This window comes from Schistocerca piceifrons, chromosome 1 (assembly GCF_021461385.2).
Source record: "Schistocerca piceifrons isolate TAMUIC-IGC-003096 chromosome 1, iqSchPice1.1, whole genome shotgun sequence".
NCBI classification, from domain to species: Eukaryota; Metazoa; Arthropoda; class Insecta; order Orthoptera; family Acrididae; genus Schistocerca; species Schistocerca piceifrons.
The window spans coordinates 462583969-462603741 of record NC_060138.1 but is presented as its reverse complement, the minus strand read 5'-3'; the positions used below and the strand labels follow the sequence as shown (position 1 = coordinate 462603741).

The window sequence follows — 19773 nt, the reverse complement described above, 5'->3', positions numbered from 1 at the left end:
TTAATTTGTAACTAAATCACGTTAAATATGTTTCTTGTCTTTTGTTACCTATCTGTCTGTCTGTCTGCCCATCTGTTAAGACCTCTTTTCTTCAGAATGGATAGGCATATCAAGTTCAAATGCTTAGCTCTATGGTCCGTTAAAGGTGTACAAAATTTAAGGTTCTAAGTCAATACAATTAAAAGTTATAGCCATTTCCATATATTTTGATACTCACAAACTCGCTCAGTAAAACCTATAGGGTACTTCCCATTGACCTAGAATCATGAAAGTTGCCAAGAAGCAGGGCTTATCAGTATAAATTAAGGAAAAATATCTGAAAATTCTTAAAGTGTAATTATATCACATAAAAATACCTTTTTTGCTATTAGAATTTTCATTGGATTCATCATACATCAAAAGTATAGAAGAAAATGTTACTGCATGCAAACATAAATTATAAGTTGTAGTTATTGTTTTCGTAAGTAAATAACAACATTTTGTTTAATATTCCCTCTCTTCATATAGAAACTGAAGACCTCAGCTAGCTCTCTTCCGTATGTCCGGGCTACTCTCAGGAACTGCTATAGACAATTGGAATTCCAGAACCAATATCTTGCCAGTATTGATGTCGATAGTAGGCAAAAATCGATTCCAGGAATGGACGAATTACCTGTATACATAATTAAGTTTGTACAGAGCCCTCAGTGCACGAGTCCTGCTCGCACATGGCCAATTTTTTAGCATACTGTCGTCCATATCGCCAATCTCATCTTTGACAGTATTAGTTTCATCATTGGGAAGTTTATTTACTCTTGTATGTTGCTTTAGCCTGTTTAAATTTATTTATTGACTACAGTATTCAGTTTGTTCCACAACTGCTACGCATTCTTTTGAGAAATAATATATCGCTTCGCTGATTTACGCATCTTTGCCCATTACTGATATTTTACTCATTTTCTTGGTTATAGTCCACAACAACTGGTGTTTTCACGCACCTACAGTTCTGTTGACGCTTCAGGTCTTCATTTTCCTCCGTCAATAATCGGACCTCACTTTTCAGAATCTCTATATCACGTAACAGCACTTTTATAATTTCATCTTCCGACTTCACTGCCAATGCTAAATACGGGTACTGTTCTAAACGGCCATTGTAAATTGTCACTAATGTATTTTAAACATACTTTGACGCATTTTTCAAGTACTGGTAACTAAAAGTTGCACGTAATTCAGAAAATTCCTTTAATTAAACGTTTATGGTACTTCCCTCACGAGTAATAATTGTTTATTTTATTTTGTAGAGCCTTTGGTTTCGCGGATACGAAAATGCCTGTAAATGTTGGCATCCGATTGGCCAGCCTGACTGGTAAATCACCGAAAGACAACTTAAAGAACTTGAAAGCAAGGGACTATGCTGCTAGGCGCGATGAGGGCAACGTAAGTGGCAGGTGTGTCAGTGGAAACTAGCACAAAAGTTCATAGGTACGTTGTTTACATTTTTACCACTAGCTGTAGAAACTCGAATTGTGTGAAGTAGGTGGAGAGTTAATTACGTTGAATGGCTTTAATTCAGTCAATGTTTATTTTAATACTGCATTTTGATGGTAACCTACCTAATAGTTTTGGGCTTGCAATTAACGCGCTGCAATGAAAACTATGTAACTGTTTGAACATATGTGTATTAATGTGTGTGTTGGTATTAGCCATTTAAATCGAGAATGACACCGCGACCGCGGTAAACAACCTGTTACGTAAGTTACGAACAGATGGCAGCATAAGCAACGCTCAGCCTCAGCGAAGATGGTAGATGCCCGACTGCCCGTGGTTGTTCCTGTACAAGTGTACATGGACGCGATTAGAGACCTCAGTTTTTACTGGCGTATGCAACGTTCAAATAACTGTGGGAATGCAGCCGGGTGACAAGTTATTGGGACACGAATGCGATTATTATTTTTTTGTGTGTGTAATCAATTAGTCTTTTCAATAACCTTGAATCAACTGATGAATGCGAGGTGTCACGCAGGCATTGATAAATCATTTTGAATACTTACGAGAGCAAAGGAGAGCATTGAAATTGTTTTGTTAACTCTAAAAGTGCAAATCAACACACCAGTGTGGCATTGGTACGTGATGACACGTAGAAGAAAACTAATTTCTGAGCTTTGTAATTCCTTATAGAGTATTCGTTGTCGATCTGAAATATGTTGCAAGACTACATAACGCGTGTACTTACACAGAGTAAAATCGGCAAAAAGTAGCGAAACAGTCTCTTCGTAGTTGCATCTGCAGTTGCATTTGTTGTCCATTACACGTTGTAAATATGTATCCCGTTTACACAGTGCGTAATAATTGTTGCCCAGTGGTATCGTGTAATTAAGTGTATTGTAAGAAATGACTGTAGGACAAATAATACAAGAAATGTAGCAGCTGTGTATTCAAATTTGCACATTTTGTATAACTTGACAGTGTTCATGCAACAGGTATCTCACACAAATTAGTGGAGTTCGTCCACCACATTTTCGTTTATGTGGTGATGTACATTTTAGTTTGATCCACACTTCTTTCGTAATAAACAGGCTGCAGTGTATTGATGAATGAAAGCTTACTTATCGTTGATTATTACAGACCAATAATTTCTGTCATTGGAAGTGAAAATAATTAAGTTGGAATGTCTGTGCAGTATATGGATGTCACATGCCCTAACAATTTATTTTCTTAACTTTTCTCCAGACACACATCGAAATTTGGAGATTGGCGTTGCATTTCTGTTGTTGTCAGTATCTATTATATCATTGAAAAGGTGCTTTTGCAAGCTGTCTACAAATGTGAAGGAACAAAGTAATACATGCAACTGAATGGGAATAATATCATTTTATCAGTCACCCAGGTCTCCCATAAATTATCCAGTTTTCTAAGTAAGATTATCGAAAATAAATTGGTAGCTTGATGTTTAACTGTGCTTATTGTAAATAATGGGCTTTCACTCTTACAGCTGTTTTATGAGTTACTGTCATTACTTCATATGTGAAGAAAACGGACATAGATTGGCATAAGATGTTGCAGCTGGGATGAAACCTGTGGGGGAGGGGGAGGGGGGGGGGTTAAAATGAGCAAACCAATATGAAACTAGTCGGGCAGTAACAGACTGAATTTTCAAAACATAATACTTGGTAGTTGATTCATATGTTACTCAGTGTTGATCTAATATGTTGTTAGTCATCACAAGGAATAGGATTGTTCTAAATGCCTAGTAGTATTTGTTGACAGGGTTGAATGCTTATGACAGTAACTATAAATGAAGGGTATTCTTTGATAGATTTGTTTGTGAGCAAATATATGACAGCTATTTACTCTAACAATGTGTGTACAGTGGAATTTGGAACTTAAATTCTTATCGTTTGATTTTAACACAGCTCATAAAATTTTGATACACGTTTTGTGCATTCAGCAGTTGTCACGTACACCTTTCTGTGAATTAGTAGAGCTTTATCTTTTAATAGGTCATTGAACACTTAAGTTAAATGAAACCATTGAATCTCAAATTTTCAAAGTACTGGATGCCATTATTAGCAGACCTTTGTGTCATTTTATTTGCAGATATTATTTCTCTCCCACCAGAACCAAGTGTATTGTATTGTGCTTAGCCTGGATGTACTGGTGTTGAACTTCAATGGTGTTGATAGACATTTTCATTAACTAGAAGTTTTCCAACAAGGGAAGGAGAGGCAGTGCTGTACAGTTCCATATAATTGTGCACCAATGCCCCCCTGTCAGCAGTCAACACATGAGAAGTAGTATGAAGATTGGGAGGTGTGTTGATTCAAATGGAGAGAGTGAATCGAATTGAGCAATCTACATCTGCGTGGTTACTCTGCAGTTCACATTTAAGTGCCTGGCAGAGGTTTCATCAAACAATTTTCATACTACTTCTCTACCATTCCCCTCCCGAATGGCGCGTGGGGAAAAAGAACACCTAACTCTTTCCGCTTGAGTTCTGATTTCTCTTATTTTATGATGATGATCATATCTCCCTACATAGGTGTGTGTCAACAAAATATTTTCGGATTTGGAAGAGGAAGTTGGTAGTTGAAATTGTGTTCGCTAATCCCTGTATCCGTCGTGACTCTCTGTATTAGATCAGGATTATTTGTGGCTAAGAGGTCAAGTGTGTTTTCGCAACCATTTACAATTCATATGGGTTCATGTACTAATTGTTTAAAGCAATTTTCAGAGAAAGCATTTAGTACAATTTTGGAAGATATTTTCTGTCTACTACTGGCTTTGAACATGTATCTTCACCAACAAATCAAGGGTCAATTGAAGTCTCCACCAATTATAACTGTATGAGTGGGGTACTTATTTGTAATGATATTAAAGTTTTCTTTGAACTGTTCAGTTATTATATCATCTGAATTTGGGGGGGGGGTGGGTGGGTGGTAGGAGCAGGAGTTATTTTGGTATGGCTGTTGAGTATAACCTCTACCCATAGTAATTCGCAGGAACTATCTGTTTCAACTTCGCTACAAGATAAACTATTACCAACAGACACAAACACACCACCACCTACTTTATTTAATCCATCCTTTCTGAACATGGTTTGCGCCTCTGTAAAAATTTTGACAGAATTTTATTTCCGGCTTTAGCCAGCTTTCTCTTCCCATTAAGATTTCAGCTTCAGTGCTTTCTATTAGCGCTTGAAGCTCTGGTACAGCTACAACAATTTAACAATTTAAAACAACAATATCGACTGTTGCTTGGGCGATTCTCGTTGTTTCTTTGCCCTGTACCCTTTGAGACTGGAGCCCTTTTTGATCTTTCCCGAGACTCTAACCTAAAAAAAAACCCTAGTCCACACCATACAGTCCCTGCTACCCATGTAGCCGCATCCTGTGTGTAGTGGACACTTGAACTATTTAGCGGAACCCGAAACCCCACCACCCTATGGTGCAAGTCTAGGAATCTGCAGCCTACACGGTTGCAGAATTGTCTGAGCCTCTGATTCAGACACTCCACTTGGCTTTGTACCAAAGGTCCGCAATCAATCCTGTCGACAATGCTGCAGATGGTGAGCTCTGCCTTCATCTCGCTAGCAAGACTGGCAGTCTTCACCAACTCAGATAGCCGCTGGAAACCAGAGAGAATCTCTTCCAATCCATAGTGACACACTTTGTTAGTGCCAAGATTAGCCACCACCTGCAGTAGGCTGAACTTGTACCCTTCTTGGCATCCGGAAGGACCCTTACCACATCTTCATCTCGGATTATTGGATGACTCCCCCCACGTGGTATGCACATGAAGTGCACATTGGCTTTTTTTCCGTCCTTAGCTGCCATATCCCTAAGGGGCTCCATCTCCCGTCTAACATTGGAGCTCCCAATTACAAGCAATCCCACCCGCTGCCGCTTGTCCAAACCTCTCGGGAAGACCGGCCACTGCCGCAAGAGGCAATGCCACCCTTGCTGGTCCAGAAGTACTTTCAGCAGTGGGTAGTACCTCAAACCTGTTATGGAGTCGTAAGGGTACAGCCTTGCGGCCAGCACCAACTTTTTACTTCCATCCAGGGATTTGCGACCCAACCGTGGTTCACCAATCACTATCGGGCAAGTGAAGTGCAGGGATGTCTGAATCCAAGGGCGCAGTGGCATCAGAGATCTCAGGCGATGCTACAGGTTCCGGAGGCGCCAAAGCACTCGCCTTGGGTGTCCCAATGTCACCACGGCCCAGGGCAACAGCCTGGAGCCTGTCGACCACAGCCAACACAGCTTCCAGATGTTTACGGACGGTGGACAATTCCACCTGAATCCGTACACAACAGGCACAGTCCCTATCCATCCCTAACAATTTTTTTCCTCTCTCTCACCTCACAAGCCATTCAAAACAAATAGATGACTGACAAATATGGGAATTTACACTATATGGGTACTAAAACGCGATGCTACAACTCTCAAATACTATAACATGCCCGAAATTTGTGAATTAAACAGTGCAAGTACCCAAAAACATGCAAAGAAATTAAGAATTAAAGTATAAAACAAGTGAGCTAAGAGTGTGACCGAGCGAGGTGGTGCAGTGGTTAGCACACTGGACTCGCATTCGGGAGGACGACGGTTCAATCCCGCGTCCGGCCATCCTGATTTAGGTTTTCCGTGATTTCCCTAGATCACTCCAGGCAAATGCCAGGATGGTTCCTTTGAAAGGGCACGGCCGACTTCCTTCCCTAATCTGAGCTTGTGCTCCGTCTCTAATGACCTCGTTGTCGACGGGACGTAAAACACCAATATCCTCCTCCTCCTAAGAGTGCGACTTGCTGGTGGCTGCTGCTTATCTAATGGCGGCAGGGAGCTCACTGGCTGTGACCAACCGACACTGGCTGTTCAAAACAGAAACAGATGACTGACGACTACGCGAATTTACACTATTCAGATACTAAAACACCATGCTACAACTCTCAAATACTATAATACCCCGAACTACTGCAATGTAGAAATTTATGGCACCAGTTGACTAGAAGAAGGGGCTGTTTGATAGGACACATCCTGGAGCATCAAGGAGTTGTCAGTTTGGTAATGGAGGAAGTGTGGAGGTAAAAAATAGAGAGAGAGCGAAGTATGAATACTGTAAGCAGGTTCAAATGGATGTAGGTTGCATTAGTTACTCAGAGATGGAGAGACTTCTGTAGGATAGACTAGCTCTCCACAGAGCTTCACCAGATCAGTCTTTATAGACTGAAGACCACAGTAACAGCAGTCTTGTGTGTAGGTTATCAGTTCACACTGTCAGTTCCCTTTGTTTGCTTGTATGTTTGCAACAGTTCAGAAGTGCCTTTGCAGCTGCCCTTCTCCTTGACTCTTGATGTACTTAGGACAGATGTTGCCAGTGGCAAACAACAGATTCAGTAGATTGTTATAAGCATCTTCATTGACTGTGTAAGATTAGTTATTGTGTGTATCTTGAATGACGTCGTTCTGGGATATGATTACAGTTTCAGATTTCTACCGTTGTCTGAAGTTAGATGAGAAGTTTGCTAGAAGAAACTTGTGGTCTAGAGTATCTCATAACAAGAGAGAGATATGTTCTGGTATTTGTGAAGTGGTGTATGCATTTTACTGTAGTTTATAAAACTAATTTCCGAAACACAGTATTTCCTTTGTCTTGTTATTCAGCAGGTTACATGAACAATGGTTAAGAGGGCAATAGAAGGATCATTTTATGCCCACCCCTGATACTGAGTTTTGCCCAAACAATCTCACATTCAGCTTTGATTTCTGTGTCAGTAGATTTGAGTTTCTTGTCTACTGCTACAAATACACCAACCCCATTTCCCATTTGCCTATCCTTCTCATATACACTTAAATTTTCCTAAAGAGTCTCAGCTATCAATTTCAAGTTCCAACCAACTTTCTGTACCTTGTATTATGTGAATGTCACTGCTTTTCTTGAGTGCTTCAAACTCTTGCACCTTGTTGTGATTGCTTTGACAGTTAACAATTAGGATTTTAATATTCTCATGTGTGGGAGGCATTTTTCTCTATCTTACACTGATACTTCTGTGTTTCCTACAGCTATCATTGTCTAGATTGGACGGAGAGTCACCTACTCTAAAAGACTGTTGTGTGCACTCCACACACTGTGAGCTACCTGAGTAGCAGCCTCTGATGTATAGTACATACGTGACTCACTTGGGGGGATCTTACATTTCTCAACCCTAAGGCGTAGACAAGGGAGTTGTAGCCGACCTCGTCACAGAACTCTTGAACTCTCTGGTTCAGTCCTTCCACTTGACTCGGAACCAAAGGGCCATGCTTGTTTCTGGGGGCAGTGCTGCAAATTGTGAGCTTTGTTGAAACTCCTCACGTGAGGCTGGTATTCTGGTATTCTCAACCTTCTCTGCCCATCGCTAGAATGACCCAAGAAAGACTTCAGAGCCCAGACAACAGGCATCATTTGTTTCAGTGTGTGCCACAAAGGACCTCAAACTTTTTGGTTAAGGGGATTGTTACAACACCCTGAGTCCTCCCTGGTTCCCATCCACCCTGTACGGGACACCTAGATCTACCAGTGACCAGTGGTGCATACAGAAAAACCTCAAGGAGGGGGCACTAAAGATATCTTGACCTACCTTTACTTTTACTGTAATGAAAAATAATAAAGTCACATGCAAAATTTACGAAAGTTTTACTTAAACTGATTATACACATATACAAGACAATGCCATCTTATGACATGAAAAACTTACAATTGTGGTTCTCTTCCTTAAATGATGAATTCTGTATGCCTATTCTTCCTGGCAAATTCATTCTTCAGTCGTAATACCTCTGCATCTGAATGTAAAGTAGCTTCTTATTAGGCGAATAGTCCGTATTTATGACACTACATATCAATGGTTCTCTGTACAAGAAAATAGTAGAATATTTGCGACTTTTCTTGAACAAATGCCAGACAGAATAATGTATCGAGATCACTAGAGTGGCTGCAACTTTTCTCGTAGGTATGTGTTAGCTATCTATGTGCCAGACAGAAATGTATAAAATACGGTGAAACGGACGTGCGTGCTGCATAGGAAAGTACGACTACTAGATAACTTGATTCAGTCAACTGGCGGGGGCATCGCGGATGGCATCGCAGGCGGCACCACAACGCGGGGAAGGGGTGTGTGCCCCGCACACCCCCCATATGTATCTGCCACTGACACACCACTTGCAGTCAAGTGGATGGGTAATAGCAGATCCTGTACTTTCTGCAGAGGACACAAGATCTACAGGAGATGGTTTACGGGGCACTCAACTGCGCAGTTATCAGCGCCCATACAAAGTCCCAATTTTTACACAGTCCAATTTTTTTGCATAGTCCAATCTAGCCACTGTCACAAATGATGATGATGATGATGATGATGATGATGATGATAACAACACAAAGACGCAGTCCCCGGGTAGAGAAGATCCCCAACCCGGCCAGGAATCGAATCTGGGACCCCATGATACAGAGGCAGCAACGCTAGCCACTAGACCACGAGCTGCAGACTCCACAGGAGAGGATAGTACTTGCGTTAACTTTGGTACAGGTATCACAGGCACATAACTCTCAGGAGCTCTTCCAACGTACCAATTTGCAGCAGCTGCCAATTGTTTGACGCAGTTAGGGCAATTTCCAGCTGCTTGCAAATGTCAACCAATTCGTTCAGTGTTTGAGAACAGCATTCACAGTGGGGCTGCATTTTGGCTGGTGCAGTGTATCACAAGGCAATGAACACATAACTTTAAATTAACCGTGCTGATTATTTCTTAATCTGTTGAGCTAAAAAGTTGCCAATTCCCTATAAGAATTGAAGTAGATATACAAAACGAGGTTTCTATTAAGGCAACATTAAAACCTGTGGTAAAAATTACTAGTTTCCTAAAACATTTTGATGTTATAGTTGTTAGCAAACTTGATAACAGAGTTAATTTATGATAAATGCAGATAATATATAGGGCTATTCCTCTTTAAGGGAAAACTTGATGTAACACAATATTTAGTTAGAAATTCTACTACAGTAACTTAAATCACAAACGCTGATTTGTTACAGATTGCTCATAGGTTATGCAAAGGACAATGCTAAGTTCCAAAAATTCTCAATAACGCACATTTACTTGCATTGATATACAGTGATATTCAGGGGTGATGTGTACTTGGGCTGAACTGTGAACCATAAACATTGATTTTCTGTGAATTAAATTGCGTGTGCAAAAAACCTCGTATCACTAACTTACAAAAATATAGTTTTGTAAATATCCAAAAATTCTGAAACCATCTATTTCTCACATAATTGTGCCATAAAATCAGAGAAACATTGTTTTGAATGAGGATAGACCTACCCTCCTAAAAAATTTTGAAAAAGTTCATTTTAAGCACAGTTGACAATATCAGTACTAGTTTGTCGTGACACTTGTGAATGTTCAAAATTTCACAATACAAATGGGTACTGATACAATCAGTGAAAGACTATGCAGAAGAAGCGACGTGAACAGTAAAATATGCAAATCTAGAACTTTAAATCAACTCGTGGTCTTGTGCAAGGAGCCTCACAGAAGGGGAAATTCTTATGTCAGCTTTTATATAAAAATAAAAATGCATATTGCAGGAATTTTTCACTTAGCTGATTCTATGCACGCTTCTACTCTGGTGTGCCGAAGGAGAAAACTGCAGCCTAAGTTTATTTTGATCAAAATCACTAAAATGTGCAGCACTAACAAAGCACATCTTCTATCTGATCACCCCACTCCCCTGCGTGTTCGGGGGTAAGAATAGGCCCGCGGTATTCCTGCATGTCGTAAGAGGCGACTAAAAGGAGTCTCAAACGTTTTGGCCTTCGTGTGATGGTCCCCTAAGGGATTTGACCACTACATTCAAAATTTTCTGTTAGTGCGTACCATTTGGAGAAAGGCGCCTTATGTGGTGTATTATATATCCATCTTGCCCTAAGATCTGGCACACCCAGTATTGTCATGGAGTTGGCCTTACACCGAGCTTCCGGCCACATCAGCTGCAGTGTGTTCCGGGTAGCATACGTGCCCTCCATTGTGCACTTCCATCTTCGCCCTTGAGATACACGTGGATATTCCACACCCAACATCCAGCACGGTAGCCAGTCCGTTGTGGTGGGGTCATCATGTACCCTCTTGGTGGTAGCCCCCTGACTACACAGGGATCGCACTGCTGATGCCTGAGCTGCTACCTCCCCACGTATACCGAGGAGTAGATGCCTATCCCTCTGGGGCATCAGGATTCTCGGCAAAGGCCATCCTGCCAGGTGGTCTTTGATGTGGCTGGGTGGCGCCCGTGGGGAGGGCCCCTGGTCGGAGTGGATGGCATCAGGGCGGATGACCCGCAATGAAGCGTGGTACATCATCTCTCGCTGGTGGCCCTCCACCAGCAGTCTCTAAGCAATCAAGGTCTAACCTCAACGGGAAGAAATATGATCCGAGATCATTTCCCTCCCTGGCCACTCCATGGGAGGAACGTGTGGCTAAAGACAGCAGTGCCGATTATTCACCCCGGTACCTTGTTTGTGCGCGAGTTGTTGGTGAATCATTTATGCCGACCAAGCCTCAGTTTTTTGTGGAGCATTTAGAGGACAAGTTCGGGGAGGTGGAGGGCTTGTCCAAAATACGCTCTGGGTCAGTTCTAATCAAAACAACATCCTCTGCCCAGTCACAGAGGTTGCTCACTTGTGACAAGTTGGGGGATGTTTCAGTCACCATCATGCCCCATAAGAGTTTAAACATGGTCCAGGGTATTATATTCCACAGGGATCTTCTTCTGCAGTCCGACGATGAACTATGCATCAACCTAGAATGATGAGGTGTTCACGTCGTCCGGTGCGTCCATCGGGGTCCGAGGGATAATCAAGTAGCCACCGGTGCCTTCATCTTGGCCTTCGAGGGTGATGTCTTACCCGAAAAGGTCAAGGTGATGATTTACCGCTGTGATGTGAAGCCATATGTCCCTCCTCTGATGTGGTGTTTTAAATGCTGGAAGTTTGGTCATATGTCATCCTGATGTACTTCCATTATCACGTGTCGAGATTGTGTACATCCTTTGCATCCCAATACTCCATGTGCCCCACCTCCTATATGTGTTAACTGCGGAGAACACTACTCCCCCGGTTCGCTAGACCGTAGGATTTTCCAGAAAGAACGCTTAGGATTTTCCAGAAAGAACAGAAGATAATGGAATATAAGACCCTGGACCATCTGACCTACACCGAGGCTAAGCGGAAATATGACGTCGACCTACACTGCTGCTGCAACGACGGTTCTCCCATCTCTTGTGTCGTCGCGTACGGTTGGCTCTATGATCGGTCAGAATCCACCAGCCCCCTTGATTGTGGGGGGGCACTTCACTCCCTGTTGCTCCAGCTCCATCTACTTCAGGAGCAACACCCCCCCCCTCCCCCCCCCCCAACCATCGGGGACATCAGTTCCCACTTCCCAGCCGGAGAAGCGTAAGACTTCTTCGGCTCCTCTCGCCAGGAAGGGGTCCCTTGGGGACTTCCCTTCGCAAGTTCCGACCTGCGGAAAAGCGGACACCCGCAAGTGGCTGAACCGGTCGCTGGTTGTAGGGCCTCACGGTCGTCGTCCGTCCCTGAGACTGACTCAGGGAAGCCCTCCCAGCCAGAACCACCGAAGGCCCAGGGCGAGAAACAGAAGAAGAAAAAGTTTCCCAAGAACCCCGACATTGCGGTGGCACCCGTCCCACTGCTTCATACAACCTCAGCGTCTGAGGATGAAGTCGAGATTCTGGTGTCTGCTGAAGACCTGGATCTCACCGGCCCCTCGGACGCAATGGATGTCACTTGCGCGGATACTGAATCGGTGGCAGCAAGTGACCCAGCGGCGTAAACTGCCTCCCCAGACCCTTCACGCCTTTCTCAGCCATGGACAGTACCATCCTCCAGTGGAACTGCAGCGGTTTCTTCCACCATCTAGCTGGGCTCCAACAACTTCTCAGCCTTCACCCTTTCCTCTGTATTATTCTACAAGAAACTTGGTTTCCGGCAATGCGAACCCCCGCCCTCCGTGGCTATCGGAGTTATTATAGGAACCAGGCAGCTTATGAAAGGGTGTCTGGTAGCATCTGCATCTATGTCCTTCACTCCCTTCACAGCGAGTCTGTCCCTCTACAAACACCTTTAGATGCTGTCGCTGTTTGGGTGTGGACCCACAGGCTGTTACTATCTGCAGTTTTTATCTTCCACTGGATGGTGATGTCTCACAGCATGTCCTGGCTGCGCTGATAGCCTACCACCTTTCCTGTAACTGGGCGATTTCAATGCCCATAACCCTCTGTGGGGTGGGTCAGTGCCAACAGGTCGAGGCGCCACCATTGAGCATGTGTTGACACAGCTCGACCTTTCCATTTTAAATTATGGTGCCTTCACACATTTCAGTGTGGCCCATGGCACGTACTCTGCCATCGACCTTTCGATCTGCAGCTCTAGCCTCTTACCATCTGTCCAACGGAGTGTGCATGATGACCTGTGTGGTAGTGACCACTTTCTGTCATTGCCACAGCGTCCCTCTTCTGGGTGCCCTTGCAGATGGGCTATGAATAAGGCTGACTGGGACTTGTTCTCCCCCATGGCTGCTATTGCACCTCTTTCTAATGAAGCCATTGATGCGGTGGTTCGCTCAGTCACCACCGGCATCTTTACTGCCGCAGAATCTGCCATTCCCCAAATCTGGGTCCCCTCGGCAGAGGACTGTGTCTTGGTGGTCACCTGACATTGCTGAGGCAATTAAAGAATGACGGCGGGTGCTCCAGCGTCACAAGCAGCATCCCTCATTAGAAAACCTCATTGCCTTTAAACGGCTCCATGCGCGGGCCCGCTGCATTATTCGCCAACACAAGCAGGAGTGTTGGGAATGGTATGTCTCCACCATTGGCCTCCATATCTCTCCATCGCAGGTTTGGGCCAAGATTACTCACCTCTATGGCTATCGGACCCCTGTCAGTGTCCCTGCCCTGTGTCAACTGACTCCGACATATTTGGAAACCGCTTAGCAGGCCATTTTGCTCTGAGTTCCGCTTCTGTGAATTACCCACTGGCCTTCCGCTCCATTAAAGGACGGTTGGAACGTTGGAGCCTTTCATTTCACGCCTGCCATCCTGAATCCTACAATGTTCCATTCAGTGAGTGGGAATTCCACAGTGCCCTAGCCGCTTGCCCTGATACAGCTCCTGGGCCAGATCGCGTCCACTGTCAGATGCTGAAACACCTCTCAGTGGACTGCCAGCGACGCCTCCTTGACCTTTACAACCGTATCTGGGTTGAGGGTGAGTTTCCGTCACCATGGCGGGAAAGCATTGTTATCTCCATTTTGAAACCTGGCAAGAACCCATTGGAGGTGGACAGCTACCGCCCCATTAGCCTCACCAAAGTTCGTTGCAAGTTGCTCGAACGCAAGGTGAGCCGGCGGTTGAGTTGGGTATTCGAGTCTCGGGGCCTTCTGGCTCCGTCTCAGGGTGGGTTCCGTAAAGGCCGCTCTGCCACCGACAATGTGGTGAGCCTGTATTCAGCCATCCATACGGCCTTTGCCCACCGTCAGCACCTCGTTGTCGTCTTTTTTGACATGCGGAAGGCGTACGATATAACAAGGCGCCATCACATTCTCTCTATGCTTCATGGTTGGGGTCTTCGGGGTCCACTGCCAATTTTCCTACCAAATTTTCTGTCGCATTGTACCTTCCGCGTGCAAGTCGCGGCCTCCCATATTTCCTCCCAAGTTCAGGGTACCACAGGGATCTGTCCTAAGTGTCTGCCTTTTTTTAATTGCAATTAACGGGCTCGCTGTGGCGGTGGGACCGTCTGTCTCAGCTTCCTTGTATGCTGACGACTTCTGCCTCTACTATAGCTCCATTGGCATTGCAGCTGCTGAACATCAGCTGCAGGGCGCTATCCGCAAGGCGCAGTCTTGGGCTGTAGCACATGTCTTCCAGATTTCGGCTGCCAAGACCTGTGTTATGCATTTCTGCAGATGACAAACAGTTCACCCTGAGCAATGGCTTTACCTTGCCAGCAAACGTCTTGCAGTGGTGGAGACACATCGGTTTTTGCGTCTGGTTTTTGATGCCCGGTTAACTTGGCTCCCACATATTCGGCAAACAGATGTGTTGGCGGCATCTTAATGCTCTGCGATGCTTGAGCCACACCAGCTGGGGCGCTGACCGATCTACCCTCTTACGGCTCTACCAAGCGTTAATCCAGTCCCGTCTGGATTATGGGAGCCTGGCTTATGGTTCAGCATCCCCTTCTGCGTTGCGGGTGCTGGACCCAATCCTTCACAGCAGGATACGACTTGCCACTGGTGCTTTCCGGATCAGCCCTGTGAACAGCTTACTTGTGGAGGCAGGTGTCCCTCCACTGCAGATACGGCACTAACGCTTACTGGCCACTTATGCTGCACATGTTTTTAGCTTGCCCGGGCATCCTAAGTATCGTCTCCTGTTCCCTCAGTCAGTTGTCCATCTCCCAGAACGTTGGCCCCGGTTGGGTTGCACGATCGCGGTCTGCGTCAGAGAGCTTCTTTCAGGGCTTGAGGTTTTCCCCCTTCCACCTCCTTTCCGGGCCCCTCTGCGTACACTCCGTGGTGCGTGCACTGCCCTTGCCTTCAGCTTGAATTGGCACAGGGCCCGAAGGACTCAGTCCCTCCGGAGGCTTTCCGCCGCCATTTTCTCTCCCTCCTTGCCACATATTAGGACTCTAGCGTTGTTTACACTGACGGTTCAATGGTTGCTGGTCGTGTGGGTTATGCTCTGACTCTAGGGGACCATTACGAACAATATTCATCGCCGGCTGGCTGCAGCGTTTTCACTGCTGAGCTGGCCACCATCTTTCGTGCCCTAGAGTATATCCGCTCCTGCTCAGATGAGTCCTTCGTTATCTGTAGCGACCCCCTGAGCAGTTTACGAACTATCGACCAGTGCTTCCCTCGCTCTCGTCTGGTGATGGCTGTCCAGGAGTCCCTCCATACTCTTGCCCGTTGCGGCCGCTCTGTGGTCTTTGTGTGGACCCCAGGCCATGTTGGGATACCTGGCAATGAACATGTTGACAGCCTGGCCAAACAGGCCACCAGTAAACCATCTCTGGAAATTGGCCTCCCGGAGACTGATTTGCGAGCAGTCTTACGCCGAAAAGTTTTCCAACTTTGGGACACTGAATGGCACAACCTGACCAAGCCAAACAAACTCTGTCCTATCAAGGAGACGACGACTGTGGCGGTCATCCATGTGGGTCTCTCGCAAGGAGTCTGTTGTCCTCTGCCGGCTGCGCATTGGGCACACACGGATGACACACGGCCACTTATTGCGCCGTGAGGACCCACCTCTATGTCGCTGCGGATCTTTTTTGACGGTGTTCCACATTTTGTTGGAGTGTCCCCTTTTAGCTGTGCTCAGGCAGACGTTCGCGCTGCCTGACACGCTCCCTGCCCTTTTAACAAATGACACTGCCATGGCAGGCTTAGTTTTGTGTTTTATTTGGGCAGGGGTCTTTTATCACTTAATCTAAGTATTTGTCTTTTTTTGTGTTGAGTCTGGCCTTTGGCCTACAATTGTAGACTGAGTTTTTTAATGTGTTTCTCGGTGGTTGGCTTTTCCTTTTTTGTCTCTTATGATCGGCCAACCACTGTCACACTCTGTGTGATTTTCATTCCTTTTGTCTGGTCTCTGTCTACGTCCTTCTTGTCCTTTGTCGTCTGCCGTCTGTTCCATTGTTCATTTTATTCTGTGTGGGTGTTTGAAATTTGGGAACAAGGGACCAATGACCATAGCAGTCTGGTCCCTTTAATCCCCCAAACCAACCAACCTTCTGTCTGTTGCAGCTAACTATGCAATGCAGCAGATAATGTATGGATACATGCCCTTTGCAGTACTAATAAGAAAAATCGATTAATGTAATGACAATATGAATAAAGAGCAATGACTAAGACCTAATAAAGTAAGTACTGGTAGTATTTTTACAACAGCTGCTATACATAAAAATTATGATAAAAGCAATAATAGTAACAGTAAAAGAAAAAAACTGTCAATAGTAATGAAGATTTGTGCAGATGTACATTAATATATTAGTGTATAAAGTAGCTGTTTACTGGTATAGTGAGTTTTGGGGAAGGGAGATTTAAGGAGGCTGCATCAGTTAAGAAAAAACTGGGAACTGAGGAAGATCTAGTAGGAAAGAAGGAAGTAATGGGGTGAAGTGCATTCATGTACAGAGGAAGGCATTACTGTTGCTTAAGTAGATACATCATTAATTGTTGTTTGAAGCCAGACATGTTTTTAAGTTCTCTAATATAACAAGGGAGGTTATTCCAGAGCCAGGTTCCTGCTACTGTAAAGGACTTTGAGAAGGTGACTGAGTGATGTAGTGGAACAGAGAGGATTTTATTATGATGGGAATGTGTGTTTCTGACATGTTGTTCAGACAAGAGCGTTAAGGACGAGGAGAGATACGAGGGACAGTGTACATTTATAAGACAGTAGACGAGACAGTGTGTATGGAAATCTCTGCGTTCGTCTGCACGCAGCCAGGACAGTTGTGCATATGCTGGTGAAATGTGATCAAAAAGTCGAACGTCACAGATATATTGGACACGGGCATTCATGACCAGTTCCAGATGTCGCGAATCTACCTGACAGAGACCTAGTAGGATAATATCGCTGTAGTCAATGATTGAGAGTATAAGCGTTTGGACTAATTTCTTTTTCAGATCAAAAGGGAAGAGTTTTTTATATTTTTGTAGGGCATGATTTTTTGCACACTGTAGTTACATGCTCTGTCCAATTTAGATTTTCATGTATTAATACTCCCAAACTCTTTGCTGAGGGAGAGAAGTTGATATTTGTTCCATTTAGGATTGGGGATGGTACGGATTCCTGATGTTTTGGGCTAATGAGCTTAGAGTGACCAACAAGTACATCTTGGGTTTTAGATGGGTTGAGTTTTAGTCCTGTGTTCTGTGCCCATTTTGATAGTGCATCGAGGTCAGTATCGAAATTTTCAATAGCTTTCTTAAGATTGATTGGTTTTGGACTTAGATACAACTGAATCTCATCAGCATACATGTGATATTTGCAATAGATCAGAACTGATGACACATCATTGACATACAGAGAGAAGAGGCCTTGGGGAAAACACTGGTGCTTAAAGAATCATTGAAAATGTCTGTTGTAGATGGCAGTTGTGGATCAATAATAAGTTAGTGATGCCATCATGTCCAGTAGATGCTGATCTAATCTGCATGATGGCATTGTTGACAGTATTGCAAGTGATGTGCTGTAGATAGTGATGTACTACGTGCTGATGAGCTGGATATAATTCTGTTTGTGCCAATCCTCAGGGAAACCTACTTCACTCCAGTGTTACAAAGCTTACCTGAGCAGACAATGTTGTACTGTTGGCAAAGGCACTCACATCGGCTGTCTGCTGCCATAGCCCATTAATGCCAAATTTTGCTGTGTTAATTCCCATTGTGTGGCCATAATCATGTTGAGAATCTTTTCACATGAATCGCCTCAGTACAAATGACAGCTCCGGCAATGCCTTTTTATACCGTATCTATGCCATACTACTGCCATCTGTATATGTGCATATCGCTATCCCATGACCTTTATCACCTCAGTGTGATATGCTAGCTTGTGCGGATGCTGCTTTGTGGGAAATTGTGAATGGCCTAGATACCAGTGCCTACTTCTGTACTTAATCCATCTTGCAACGAGCAATATTCAAATGGCAGCTGCAAAATTATCTTCTCAATAGGACTAAATAGACTCTTTACAGCCAGCTTACTGCAATACAGGAATATGTGAGTGGTTGGATCATATGAGAGAGGTTAGCCACAAAGCTGCCGATGCGCCAATTTTAAAATCTACCTCCCATCTGAAAAGACGGTCTTTTCCATGGTGGAACTGCAGATTCTTAGTCTCCAATGACGAACAGCAGAACGATACTATGAAGATTCTGAAACAGTCTACCTGCTGAAAATGTAGCAAAATTTCACTTATTTAGAACCAGGGCCACGAAGATTTTCCAGAAGAGGAGTGAGGTCCTGAAATGGATTTCTGAGCTGAACAAATAATTTCTGTGAAAGTACAAATATTTCGAATCGCTGCTATATTGAATAGTAACTTTCTAGTTTCCACTTCCAAAGGTACAACTCGGACAAAGGCAGAACACTTTTTTTGCAAATGACTTGTTCAGTCGGATGAAGTGTCACTTTCCATCAGTGTTGTGAAGTTGCAGAGAGGAACAGTCTGAATTTTATGTCTTGCAGCACAGAAGTCCATTCACAGTGTTGCACTGTTGCCTGCAATTCTTCACCTGTGGAGGCTAAGATTCAGTGAAGTATGTTACACCATCTCTACTTACATTCGCAAGAAACCCCCTCTAAATGCTTTCAGCAGAATGGCCGCCACCTTGACTCCTGCAGATAACAATCTTAATAACCTTTCTAAAACCAGGGAAAAGTAATATTTTTGCTAGCAGCTTTTGTAGACTCACTTTAAACACCTTGCATGGGAATGGCTCCTGAAGAAATTGCTTAGTGTTGTGTTGTCTGAATCCTCTTGGGGAGGTGACAGCAAAGGAAAACTTCTTTCACAGACAGCACCTTGCAGAAATGTTCTTCGATGTTGAGTAAATTTACAGTAGCACTTACAGGCAGAATATTATCAAGCCACTCTATGAACATTAAATACAACTCGGAGACATATACCAATGGGCTGCTTGTGTCAAGCAAATGCTATATTCATGAAAAGTGTATTCAGCATCATTTCTTTTGCCACTGACATTGCATCCGTAGTAAGGCTTGGCAGCACAATGATGATAAAGAGGTGGGAAAAATGGATAGAAAAGAACAGGTTTTAAAGTAAGGTAAATTAGAATGTCAGTGGTGCTTATTGCAGGATTCTAGTGTGAATCATTTACGAGATATCGTACTTTGAAAAGTTTCCGCACTGACACTTGGTTGTGCCATTCAGCTGTGTAATTGCTATCCACAATGTTGTTATATTTAATTACATTGTGTTTATGTGTTCCTTCAGTTCATGCAACTTGCTAGTCCATTAGTATGTGACAGTCCAGGTAATAGCTTGTGAGTGGAAGACGGGATTTATCAATGCAGAAAAAGCCGACATGCTCACGGTGTACAGAGATTGTCAAGAGGAATGCTGTTTGTTCTTGCAAGCTGTATGTGGCAGTATATTCCAGTAGATGTCAACGATCTCAGCAGTTACGTGAAAGTGGTAGTGTAACATCTA

The 19773-nt window shown here is 44.1% G+C and overlaps 1 protein-coding gene across 3 annotated transcripts in view; it reads left to right on the top strand.

The window, feature by feature from the left end:
* Positions 1 to 1354: 1354 nt before the first annotated feature.
* The window catches only part of LOC124793911 (probable ATP-dependent RNA helicase DDX60), a 251769-nt gene continuing 233350 nt past the window's right edge, over positions 1355 to 19773 (top strand). Inside the window, exon 1 of one of the 3 annotated variants that reach the window (XM_047258059.1) lies at positions 1355 to 1461. The gene's annotated coding sequence lies outside the window, so the exon portion shown is untranslated. The remainder of the gene's footprint in view (positions 1462 to 19773) is intronic. The other 2 variants (XM_047258057.1, XM_047258056.1) reach the window with 2 other exon arrangements.